We start from the raw sequence: 11,548 nt of genomic DNA on the forward strand, positions 1-11,548 counted from the left end.
CCACACCAGAAAACACGCCTTACCAGGAAAAGGAAAATTTGATGCCAGAAAAATATGTAAGGGATGATAAATGATAAAAGCCAAACAACATTTATAACACATCAGATTGCGTTTAAAGTGGTTTTAACACAGTCACACTCCGATTGCATTTAAAGCAGTGTTAATGCAGGCAACACAATGCAAATAAAATATGATAATATGCAAGGCATTCAGAAAAATAAGGGCATTCCAATGTGTAATGTGCTCCACCCTCTATTGTGCGAATGGTAAGAAGTTAGGCAAAAAAACTTGGCGAAAGTGTTTCGTGTCCTACATGTTTTTCATCAGATCTCCCATGTATTTGAACCGACAATGAAAATCCAATCTCCTTCAGTATTCAAGTGACAAATCAAATATAAAACTGCAGGATTTTGACATCTTTGGATATATCTAATTACCCTTGGATCAGGTCTTTGTGCTTGGCATTTTAGTTGGTACATGAGTTTATGAATCTTATATGACAATTTTGGTGGCTCACTTTAGGTGGATTCTATGTATGTCTGAAAGGTGCTTTTATAAATAGAGGGGCTATTTGTAACAATACATTTAAAGAATAAATTGTACAATTTATTTTGATAGAATTATGAAATATTTTGTAAATAAATATGTTTGTTTGAAAAATATTTCAAATTAGTTTTTTACTCTGTATCATGTGAATGTGGAGATTGAAGTTTTAGGTATTATAATAATTTTATGTATATGTATCTAATATTAGTCATTAAGAGGTGTGAATTCTAAATAATTATGTACTATGATTACAAAAAAAGTTGTACAATGTTCTAATATGTAATTTAAAAATTATAAAACTTAAAATAAATTAGATACATAGTAAATGCTGAATTTTTTACTAACTAAAATAACTACATGTTAATCTCCCATAAAAATAGTACAAAATGTAAACCTTCCCTTTTCAATTTTTTGTTGATTACATGTTAAAAAATAATATTTAACTTTTAAATATGACTTATTTGAATTTTGTTACACACTTTTTAAATATTATTTCCAGTAGAAAATGTCATACTCATATAATATAATAAAATTCTTTTCCTATTCTTACATGTTAAGAAATAATATTTAACTTCTAAATATGACTTATTTGAATTTTGTCACATACTTTTTAAATATTATTTCCAGTAGTAAATGTCATACTCATATAATATAATAATATTCTTTTCCTATGCTTTAATAGAATCCATATATAATTATAGATATAAATATTGCCATCAAAATAACTAATATATTTTGTAAAACTAAAATCTCAATAAATATTCATCTTCAATACAAAATACGAGAAGAATGAGACCAAGGAGAAGGGTAAGACAAAGTGGAAGAAGAAGAAAAAGGAGGAGGAGGAGAAGCAGAAGAATAAGAAGGAAGAGGAGGAGACAGAGGAGGAGGAGGAGGAGGAGGAGAATAAGAAGAAGAAGTGAAAGAGGACGAAGAAGAGGAGGATGAAGAAGGGGATGAAGAAGAAGATGAAGAGAAGAAAGAGAAGGGGAAGGAGAAGGAGAAGAAACAAAATGGGAGAAGGAGAAGATCGAGAGGGAGCAGAAAGCTGAGACAAAGTGTAAGAACAAGAAAAAGTCATAGGAGAAGGAGGTGGTGGAGGAGTAGGAGGAGGAAGAAGAAGAACAACAAAAAGAGGAGGAAGAAGAAAAATATGAAGATGATGAAGAGGAGGAGGAAGAAAAAGAAGATGAAGCTAAAGATGATTAAGAAAAATTAGTATGAATAGTTGAATTCTACAATAATGTCACCACAAATAGTTAAGAGATAATAGATAGTGTAAAGCTGAAAAAAACTTTTTTTTGAAACTAATGCAAATTTATGAAATTAAAATGATATAAGTTGTGCAAATATACCACATAACATGTAGGTTGTTGGAAACTCTTTTTCAAATGATACAACATACGTTGCTATCAGTATAATTATTGCACCTCCTTTTGGTACAAGTGCTAGTTTATATATATTACATTACCGATTCAAGAATATTTTATCATAAGATTTGTTATGTGAAATACTATATGTACTTTCTGATTGCCGTGATTAGCCTTGGTAAGGAAAATGAAGGGATTACAAACTGGGGGAAACGGTGATAAGGTCACCTTCTAAGCATGCTACCTCATGGTATATTACTAAGAAGTCTTATGGGGCCAAAGGGGAACAAAGGGACTGCCTTTGGGCTTAGGAAGGAGGGAAGGACAACCCGTCATGAATGTTACTCACAACCTCCATCATGCTAAAGAAATGCATGAAGATGCTCAATCATTGGAGGCAAGATAGGAGTAACAAGATTGAGGGAAATAGTGATAGTGTACTGCATGAGATACACCACCTCATATGGATGGTACAGGCCAAATAAGGCCATGTGGGATAATATATGCTCTAGGGCCTAGGGTAGAGAGTCATTAGGACACCTCATCAAGTCATCCTACTTCATCAGTTCTATATGATTGCAACGTCTTAACGTCTCAAATCTTATTCAAGCATTTTTTTTTTTTTTATTTGATCTGCATTTCTTGTATATGTTTATTTCTAACTCAAGAACATCTAATTGTGAATAATGTTTATAAATGATTTCTAACTTGCTTGCAGGATCTCAATCAAAGCGAAAAGGTATCTTTAAAGCTTATCTGTGTTAAATAAAAAATTGCAATGAAGGGAAAATTTTGGTTGTTCAAAAGTTGGGGAGATTACATACTAATGCCTTATTTGCATTTGATGTTTTTTATAAGCCAAACCATCTCGATCATGGACATGCTTAATAAAATTCTGCGTTAAGGGAAGCATTATTTATCAGCATTCGGTAATGCTTGTAATAGACTATTTGCCAAGGCATATTCCTGCTAATAGCTGAAAATGGTATGGTGGCGCAGGTGATTATAGAAAACGCTTTATTTATGCTCTCCAGGTATTATTAGAGGAACCAATCCTATCGCATATTTGATATATTTAATCATCTGTTTCGAAGCTGGATAAAATAGAATTAGGTTCGAAGTTTTAGTGATGTGCAATCACAACATCAAATTAAATTAGAGTTTTAAGGTTTCTTTCATTTTGATGAAGCTGAGGCAAAGATTTCTGGAAAATACTACATGAATTCGTTTCCTCTGACGTTTCGAGACATGCTACTGGACTCATCAGACATCTAAAAATTCAAGCAAAGTATACAGATCCGTGCTGATAAATCCACCATGTAGACACTTCAAAACTCCCACAAAAATAGGGGGTAAACGTGCCCTAAAAAATATATAGCGTATTTCATCCTGACATATATGTAAAATTATTCAATATGGAATTGGAGCTTGCCGAGCAGCCCACTGAAAGAAAGGGTTGGGAACACAAATAATCTAATATAACATTTACATGAGAAATATATATACAGTGGTTGAAAATTTGAAAATCGCTTTCCATGCCTTATATTCCATCTGGAATTAAGAAGACCATTCAAGCAACAAAGGCTACAGTGGAGAATTACTTGAAAGGAAAAGAATGAATGAATGCAAAAATAACGGAGTTAAAAGAAGAGTGGGTACCGTGATGAGCATAAACATAAGCGCACCGCCATGAATAGATATGATCTCCCGGCTTCAAATCTTCTCTGCTGATTTTGTTTGAGAATAATCCCATGATTTACTTTGATGTATCTTAATTTTCAATGGAGATTGATATGTTGCCGATGAATGGAGTGGATTCTAATTCATCTGGTTACATGGTCTATCGCAAAATATGGAATATTGCTCGCCGATGGAAAAAGTACGATTTCGGTGACTTGTGTGGCTTACTAAGCAAGTTTTGTTTCGGTTCCTCGATTTATTACTGCATAGCTTCCGGGCCCAGAAGCGAATGCCCATTGGCTTTATCAGTCTATTGCCATGCCCCCAATCTCTTCATATCATACCTACTTAGGCTGGGGTCCCATGGGCACCCGCTTGCTTAAAAATAGAGCGGGTGCCGCTGAGTTTTTTTAGGAACATTTAAAGGGCAGCGGTCTCATGGCATGACATTTAAATTTGTTTTAAAAAATTAGTTTTTAAATTGAAGAAAATATTAAAAATATAAATTGTTGTTTTTAGAATTTTTGGTAGGATGATTTCAATTTGGAGGGAAAATGAATGGTAGGTTTTAGCCAAGTGGCAGAATTCTTCTCTAAACAGTAGGGGCTATTTCCAGCCCCGCCCCCCCCACCACTTTTTTGCATCCGCTCAACTAAAAAATAGGGGCTCCTAGTTAATAGGAAAAGATTTTGAAATTAAGCTTTAGCCCTCCGAAAATATTATCATGGGACCTCCAGCTCATAGAGCCCAAGCCCCCCCAATGGGACCCCAAGGTTACTATGTACGAATCCGTTTGGTTAGTGGAAGATCATCGGAATTGGCTTTTGCATAATGTCGATTTGAAATTTTTTGCATTGAAAATCAAATTTTAGTTATGCTTTTTGAGGAGTGTAAAAGCAATAGATTGGACTACTTTAGGTTTTCACACTTCCTACTAGCAACTAGGAATTGAAAATTAAAACCTAGTTATACTTTTTGAGGAGTGTAAAAAAATAGATTGGACTATTTTTTGGAGTTTGCCTCCAACTTCAAGCTTACACATAAAAATGTGTCTTCCCACTCGTCTTCCCAATGAAACAAACGGTTCAAGTAAAATCTCAAAATAGAATGAAGATTTGCAAAACCTTGATTTGGCTAAATCGACCACGAACCAAACGGACCATATTATTATTTAAATTATTTATTTGCACTATTAACTAGCGCTTGTGCCAAGAACATAGGTGTAAGGATATATCTGATAGTTGCATACGGTCAAACATATCTTAAAGTGATGTGTTCTAATAAGTTAAGGTTTACATCTTATTAGAACACATTACTTGAGAGAAGAAAGACTTATCTATGTAAACAAAAATTGTAGAACATCTTTGAAAGTAGCCTATTCCACCAAATTATTTTTTAATTATGGAACATTGTATTCTTTTGAAACCAAAAATGTCAATGACAAGCAAAGTTTGAATCTTATTGTTCAACATAGTAAGGCTGGGTTTTATGGAATAGATGTCTTTAAACTTTAGATAAGAGGTTCTTTTCCCATTCGGCACATTATTCAAAGCAAAATTTATAGAAAGGTTAGTGAGATGAAAACACACTATGGGAAGGACTGACAATTAGAGACAATCCCGCACAAGGTGATATTTATTTCAAATCAAATGTAACCCGACGTGGGAAAATAAACAAAGAAAAAGTTACGCCTACCCGTTTAATCCGTAGTGTTGTACTACAACCAATCAAATGTAATATTTCAAAATCCAACGGCTAAGGATTCAAGTTTACATATCCCGGGATGGGATCGATCGGACGGCCAGGGTAGGTCGAAAAAAGACAATGGGGTAGCTTTAAGATACAGTATAGAATTCTTCACTAAAGTTCATTCTGTGGGAGCGTGAGACCAATTCAAAGAAATTGATTTTAAACTCAAAATGTCTCGAGGGCATCGCCAAGTCTGCAATCAGGAATCTTGCCAAGAGATGAGGCACCAAGTGTATCAGTGGCTTGATTTATTAAGAAGCCAGGAGTATTCATAAAATCTTCTCGGAGAATTTCATCAACGATGCAAGACTGTAACCGCTCCATCAGAGGATTCTAGACAGGCAGCCATTGCAATTAATAAGTTTGAAGCTTTAAAAATGTTGATGACGTCTAGTTAATTTTTGCTCCTTGTAGCTGGCTTGAATTTGATTATTTGTGGCACTTTCAGCAACACCTTTCATGACAACCATTAGCGTGATCTGCGTCCCCCACTCAAATCCACACAATACTCAGATTCGCAAATGCATAGAAAGCCCCAATTAACTACTTCAGATTTCCAAGGGAAACAAAACTCTAAAATTTAAAGTTGATTCCTAATTGCAAGCGAAAATCCTAAATACACGTTACAGATTTTCATAAAACTTTGTTGTCATTCCTTAAAATTTAGCAGGAATTCTTGTCGGATACTCTCCTTTATTGATCTGGCTGAGCAAATAAAAGCTTGTGGGGAAATTGTAGATTAAAAACGTAGGCATACAAGGATACGAGTGACTCCGAGTGCAGAGAGTTTATATGCAGGCAAATCCGATTGTGGATTGTGTTAGTGAAGATGACGACAAATCGAATAACAACAGATGAAATGTTTCTGGCGTCTTTTTGCAGCTTTTTCTCCAGTCACGAAACTTTTTCTGATCTCACCGGTAACGGTGCCGGGATATATTTTACAGTCGATTTTGCCGGTTGCGTGAAATGAAGTGACTCCCTAATCAGTTTGGTGTGAAGTCTCTAGAGTGTCCCTTTTATTATAGATCTGCACAAGTAAGATGGCGCTCTTGAATAGTCTTGGTCTTTCGAAAAGTTCTTTTATGTTGTTCACTTTTAAAATTTCTTTGTGTTGGTTGCGATCGTCTTTTTATATGGTGTAATCCTTCGCATAGTGCTGCTCTTTTTCCACCACTCCTTTGGTGCAAAATCTACAAATTCTCTCCTCCCACTCTTTCTTAGGGATTTTCCATCTCCTAGTTTCACATCTTAAATGGGGTGATCAAGATCTCAGTTGGGCGATTAAGATTTTTGCCTTTCCTTTGATCTTAACTCCTAGATACTCTTTGTCATCATGCTCACATGTGGGATTAAATTCTCTGACATAATAAAAAACATTCCTACCTAGCTGATTTGTCCACATGTCAAATCTGATTTTTTCTTCTACCCATTTTTTAATTTTTGAATTGTTTTTTTGGGCACTCTTGGTAGTCAATGTTCCACTTGTTGAACCACTTATCATTTTGTTTTTTCCATGTCCTCTTCCAACGAGCAAGCTCTTCATCAATCACCTTACTAGGCTAGTGATGTGCATCCATTTTACCTATTTTTTTTAGATAGTTCAACAATCTAACAATTACCGAGGCCTCCACTAGGAACATGCATACCTCTACCAAAATAGTCTCGTAAGGAACTGTTGATTTGATTTTCAGATTAGTTGTGATGAAGTGTTTTTGAATTCTTTCAATTTGCCGCCATTTATGCTCGTGGGTTGCCCCGATGTATAAAAGCCTATCACATAATGAATTAACTAGCACTTCCACTCGGCGGGTAGGGTGTGCTATACAAACATTTCCGCAGTCTAACTAAACTATAATTGTTGGTTCAATATAACAAAAGAAAATGGCTGAAGTCAAACTGTGACAATGTCTAATATAATAATGGGCCTTGACTTTAGCCTCATAGAAAGTAATCATTAGTCTAAAACAAGGTTCTTTGAAAATGAATTTAATAATGTGCATAATTTTGTCAAAGTTTTGCTTTTGGTTCTTGTCACACACTCTCAATGGACAAAGCCTTCTTATATTCAGATTTATGTGTTGCCTAACGTTGAGAATTACATTAGGTTCAACTAATTTACATGTCCTCTGTAGATTTAAGATGGCCACTGCATGGATAGTGAACAGAACAACAACCAACTCGTCAATTATAAAACATGCATAACTTGTTTTCTAGTCATAAGAATAATTAAAAAATCCATAAATGTCCCAAAGATACAAAAATATTGATTAGGTGCAACAAATAGAGATGCCAAATGTGTTGTAAAAACAAAGATGCCAAAGATGTATTGATCCTTGTAATTATTGTCATTTGTGCAATAGGATACATGTCCAAATTCAACGAAATATACACTAAAACTTAACACACAGCCTTTGCAATAAACATGAGGGGCATCAACGCCCAAATTAATTATGGTTGGATTGTAGATCGGTGCCATATTGCAAGCTAGTATGGTCTAAAAGAAATGTCAATCCATTTTGTAACTCAAATAGAATAGGATAACTCTAGGATATGAGATAACCCAAGTCTACAATGATTTTTTCGTCCATTTGAGACCGCTTGAAATGATACGTAGGATAAATTCAAGAAGGCTAATGCAAAGGGCCTAGGGTTCTATATGTTAACCATTCCTAATTAAGGTTTTAGTCTTGAATCATCCAATGATTCTTGTTTCTTGTCTTTCCACCAATCTAAACCTCCTAAAATTCTGCTCCAACTTACCTCCTGGTCTAGTGTAGACTTGAACTCCCTTCTAAGACACTAGTCCTACTAGTCCTTCTTTCCCCTAGAATCCTAGCCCTCACTTAGGATCTTATTTTTCCACTACCTTGGAGTCTATTGATAATGTAGATACCCTCCATAACCTTCCTGACCTCATTCAACACTTTTGGTCATAACAAAACCCAAAGGAAAATCAATCTCCTCACTTAGGCTAATTAGGCCTAATGGCTACTAGGTCTAGTAACCTTGTTTTTCTCTCATTCTCCAAATTCTTCCAAATAACCCCTAAAACAAACTTAGGAATCTGGTAGTTATCTCCTAGCACACCAAGAATCCAGATTGTCAGAGCTTTATGACAGCCATAACCCTATTTAGTGCAAAGCCATAGTTTCTAGCCTTTATTTTAGGCCTTTAATCTAGTTAGCAATAAAAAATCTCCCAAGCTCTTCAAACTTCATATCAAGCCTCCATTCCACTTGCACATTCAAATTGAGATCCTAGGGCTTCTAGGAACTGCATTAATTCGACCCAACATGATCATGGGTGTGCTCTGCAACATCTCTTGTAAAACTATCCAAGGTCACATACTCCTAGCAATTAGCTTAGGGAATCACTTTTTGGCTTGAGGAAATCCATCACAAAAGTGAAAAACAAAAGAAAAAAGCTATTTACACTATCTAACATATCTCCCCACTTGGTTTCATGCATTTTCTACCATGGGAGATTAGGTTAGAGCCATTTTTACACAGTCAGCCCTGTGAAGGTAAAGTTCAGGCCAGACAACAAGAAAATGTTGTAACTTGGAACCCTTACAACTTCAACACAAACTTGAATATGGAAAAGAACCAAGGAAATTTAATCTAACAAAAACATGAAATTGATCTCCTATACCAATCCATACAAATTCATACAACACCTTAAAACAATGGAAAACCCTACAAACAATCTGTATAGAAACTCCACACATGCATAAAATTGATGGTAAACATTCCAACCTTCAAAAAATGATCTTTCATGCTCATATACCCGAGGATGGGTAGTTGCAACCTCCCCAACTACCATTTTGCAATTTCTTGCAAAAATTGCAAAAGTTGCTCAAGCAACTTTTGAGCAATTTTGCAACTTTGGAGCAACTTTTTACTCATAAGGCTTTTTGGCCAAATGGGTCCACCTAGGACCATTCTAGGATCCTAGATAGAATACCGAGGACCTATTTAGATAGTCAAAGGCCTCAATTACTCATCCCTTCTCATATTTGACCTATTGAGATCCTTTTGAGCAACTAAGACCTAATGAGCATCTTAGCTCTTACAATTGGATTAGTTGCATTCCAAGGACACTTGGAACTTATTATGAGTAACTTTTGAGCAACTAAGACCTAATGAGCATCTTAGCTCTTACAATGGGATTAGTTGCATTTCAAGGACACTTGGATCTTATTAAACACACTCACACACCTAACTAACCTCTAATCACACCAAAAACTCACATTTAGGGAGGTGCCCTGCACCAAAGGCATTCACCAAACTCAATCATTCTGAAAAACTCATCAAACACTAAGTTGTAATTCACCTAAGTCATGAAGCATACACAAGGATTCACGCAACACACAAAACATTAAGTATACATGTGAATATGATGAAGGTACGCTCTGATACCACTTGATGAAGGTACACTCTGATACCACTAATGATGGTACACTCTGATACCACTTGATGATGGGCCACACTACCCTTAGCAACTCACAACCAAGAATGAAGACCAAGAGAAAATAAAATGCTTCCCAAAGAACACTTTTATTATACTTTAAAATCCAATAGCAATTACATTAACATTTCTGCAAGATCTCTCAAGATCCAATCCAAACCCAAGCTAGTCTAGATCCACACTCTAGTGGAAACCTCTGAGATCTCAACTTGTGCTCACAAGCCACCAAGCAACCTCCTTGTTTCTAAACCCTGGTCACTAGCTCTTCTCCAACTTTATCCAAGATCCAAGCGTAAACTGCCTCACATTCGGCGCTCTATCTACACACTCACAATTCCACCACAATCCTGCTATAAACTGCCTCACATTCGGCGCTCTGTCTAAAGACTCCGAAAAAATCTCTCCTCACTTCCTCCTTCTCTTTCACACTTTCCAGCCTTCCAAGCTTTCCAAGCTTCACCTTCCACAACTTTTACCTTTCCAAGCTTTCCTTCCAAAGCTTCTACTTCCCGAGCTACTCCTTCTCAAGCTTCCATTTCTCAGGCTACTGCTTGAGCTTGATTAGAAATGCTCATATGCCTTGCTTAAATAGGCACTTACCACCCAATGTATGACTTATCCACAACCTTTTAGAATTCCACCTACACAATATCCACAACCTTCTACAACTTCCATAACCTTCCACAATATCCCACAACTTTCTACAATATTCATAACTTTCTAGAATTCTACCCACACACCTCGATAAATGGAATGACAACCATTTATTTTTTATTTTTTCTATTATGCCACCTATGCACCTCGAAAATAGAAATTTCTCTTTTTCTCCTTTTTTCCATTTATTTTACTTTTTTATTATTTCTCCTCTAATTTTCGTCACTTTTCTCTCTCCTCCAGAATTTTTTTTTTTTTAATAATTTATTTCCAATTTTTATTTTATTTTTTTCAATAATTTTTTCATGCAAGATGCCCCTGCATCAGAATAAATGTATGAATCATACCCAAAAATAGACGTAATTTATCTGTATTTTGCTTTTCTGGACCAACTTTGAGAAAATCAGGCAAGAAGGTATGGAATCTCTAGAATACACGTACCCAAATCAATAAGATAGATCCAAAATAATCCCTTTCATGCCTTGTTTGCAAAATTGCCTTCCCTACTACCAAAGAACCTTCCCTTGACTACAGAGAATTTGGAAGTGAAAAATGGATGTAGACAAAATGGTCAAGCTTCATAATTTGATAATTCCTCACAATAAAATCTGGGCACCCATTTGTATTTGTAATCAGGTACCCAATCTAAATTAAATACAAATTTAACTCCAATAATCCACGATTTAATATGTAACAAATCGAGGGAAATGCTAATAAAAATGGTCGGCCAGATTCAACTTAACACAACCAAGATATAATTTAAAACATTTAAAAGAACCAGTGATATGTTGATAAAAATGGCCGGCAGAATTCAATGCTTGTCCACCTTTTCACAAAACAAACGAAGTCACAAAGGTTCAAATTCCTATTTGAAAAATAATACTAATTCTTGATGAGCTTTTTATCTTGCTTATGAACATATTTCTCTGTATTCTTCATCCAAAACCATTAAAACACATACATTTTTTCGTCAGAAGAATTTTTATTCCAAACATTTAATAGAGATTACAAAGCAACAATGTCCAATAATCGATAACACACAAACAATCTAGCACTAAAATCCAAAAGAAGTGCTCGAC

At 35.3% G+C, this 11,548-nt stretch overlaps 1 pseudogene across 1 annotated transcript in view; it reads right to left on the reverse strand.

Moving 5' to 3' along the window:
• Positions 1-3,837, reverse strand: part of LOC149559959 (protein LEAD-SENSITIVE 1 pseudogene) — a 49,593-nt pseudogene extending 45,756 nt beyond the window's left edge. The window contains exon 1 of the transcript XR_016364208.1: positions 3,576-3,837. The product of XR_016364208.1 is annotated as a protein LEAD-SENSITIVE 1 pseudogene (transcript). The remainder of the gene's footprint in view (positions 1-3,575) is intronic.
• Between the last annotated feature and the right edge of the window lie 7,711 nt (positions 3,838-11,548).

Source organism: Cupressus sempervirens, chromosome 4, assembly GCF_028749045.1.
Source record: "Cupressus sempervirens isolate cs-2001-9-10 chromosome 4, ASM2874904v1, whole genome shotgun sequence".
In the NCBI taxonomy this organism is placed as follows: Eukaryota; Viridiplantae; Streptophyta; class Pinopsida; order Cupressales; family Cupressaceae; genus Cupressus; species Cupressus sempervirens.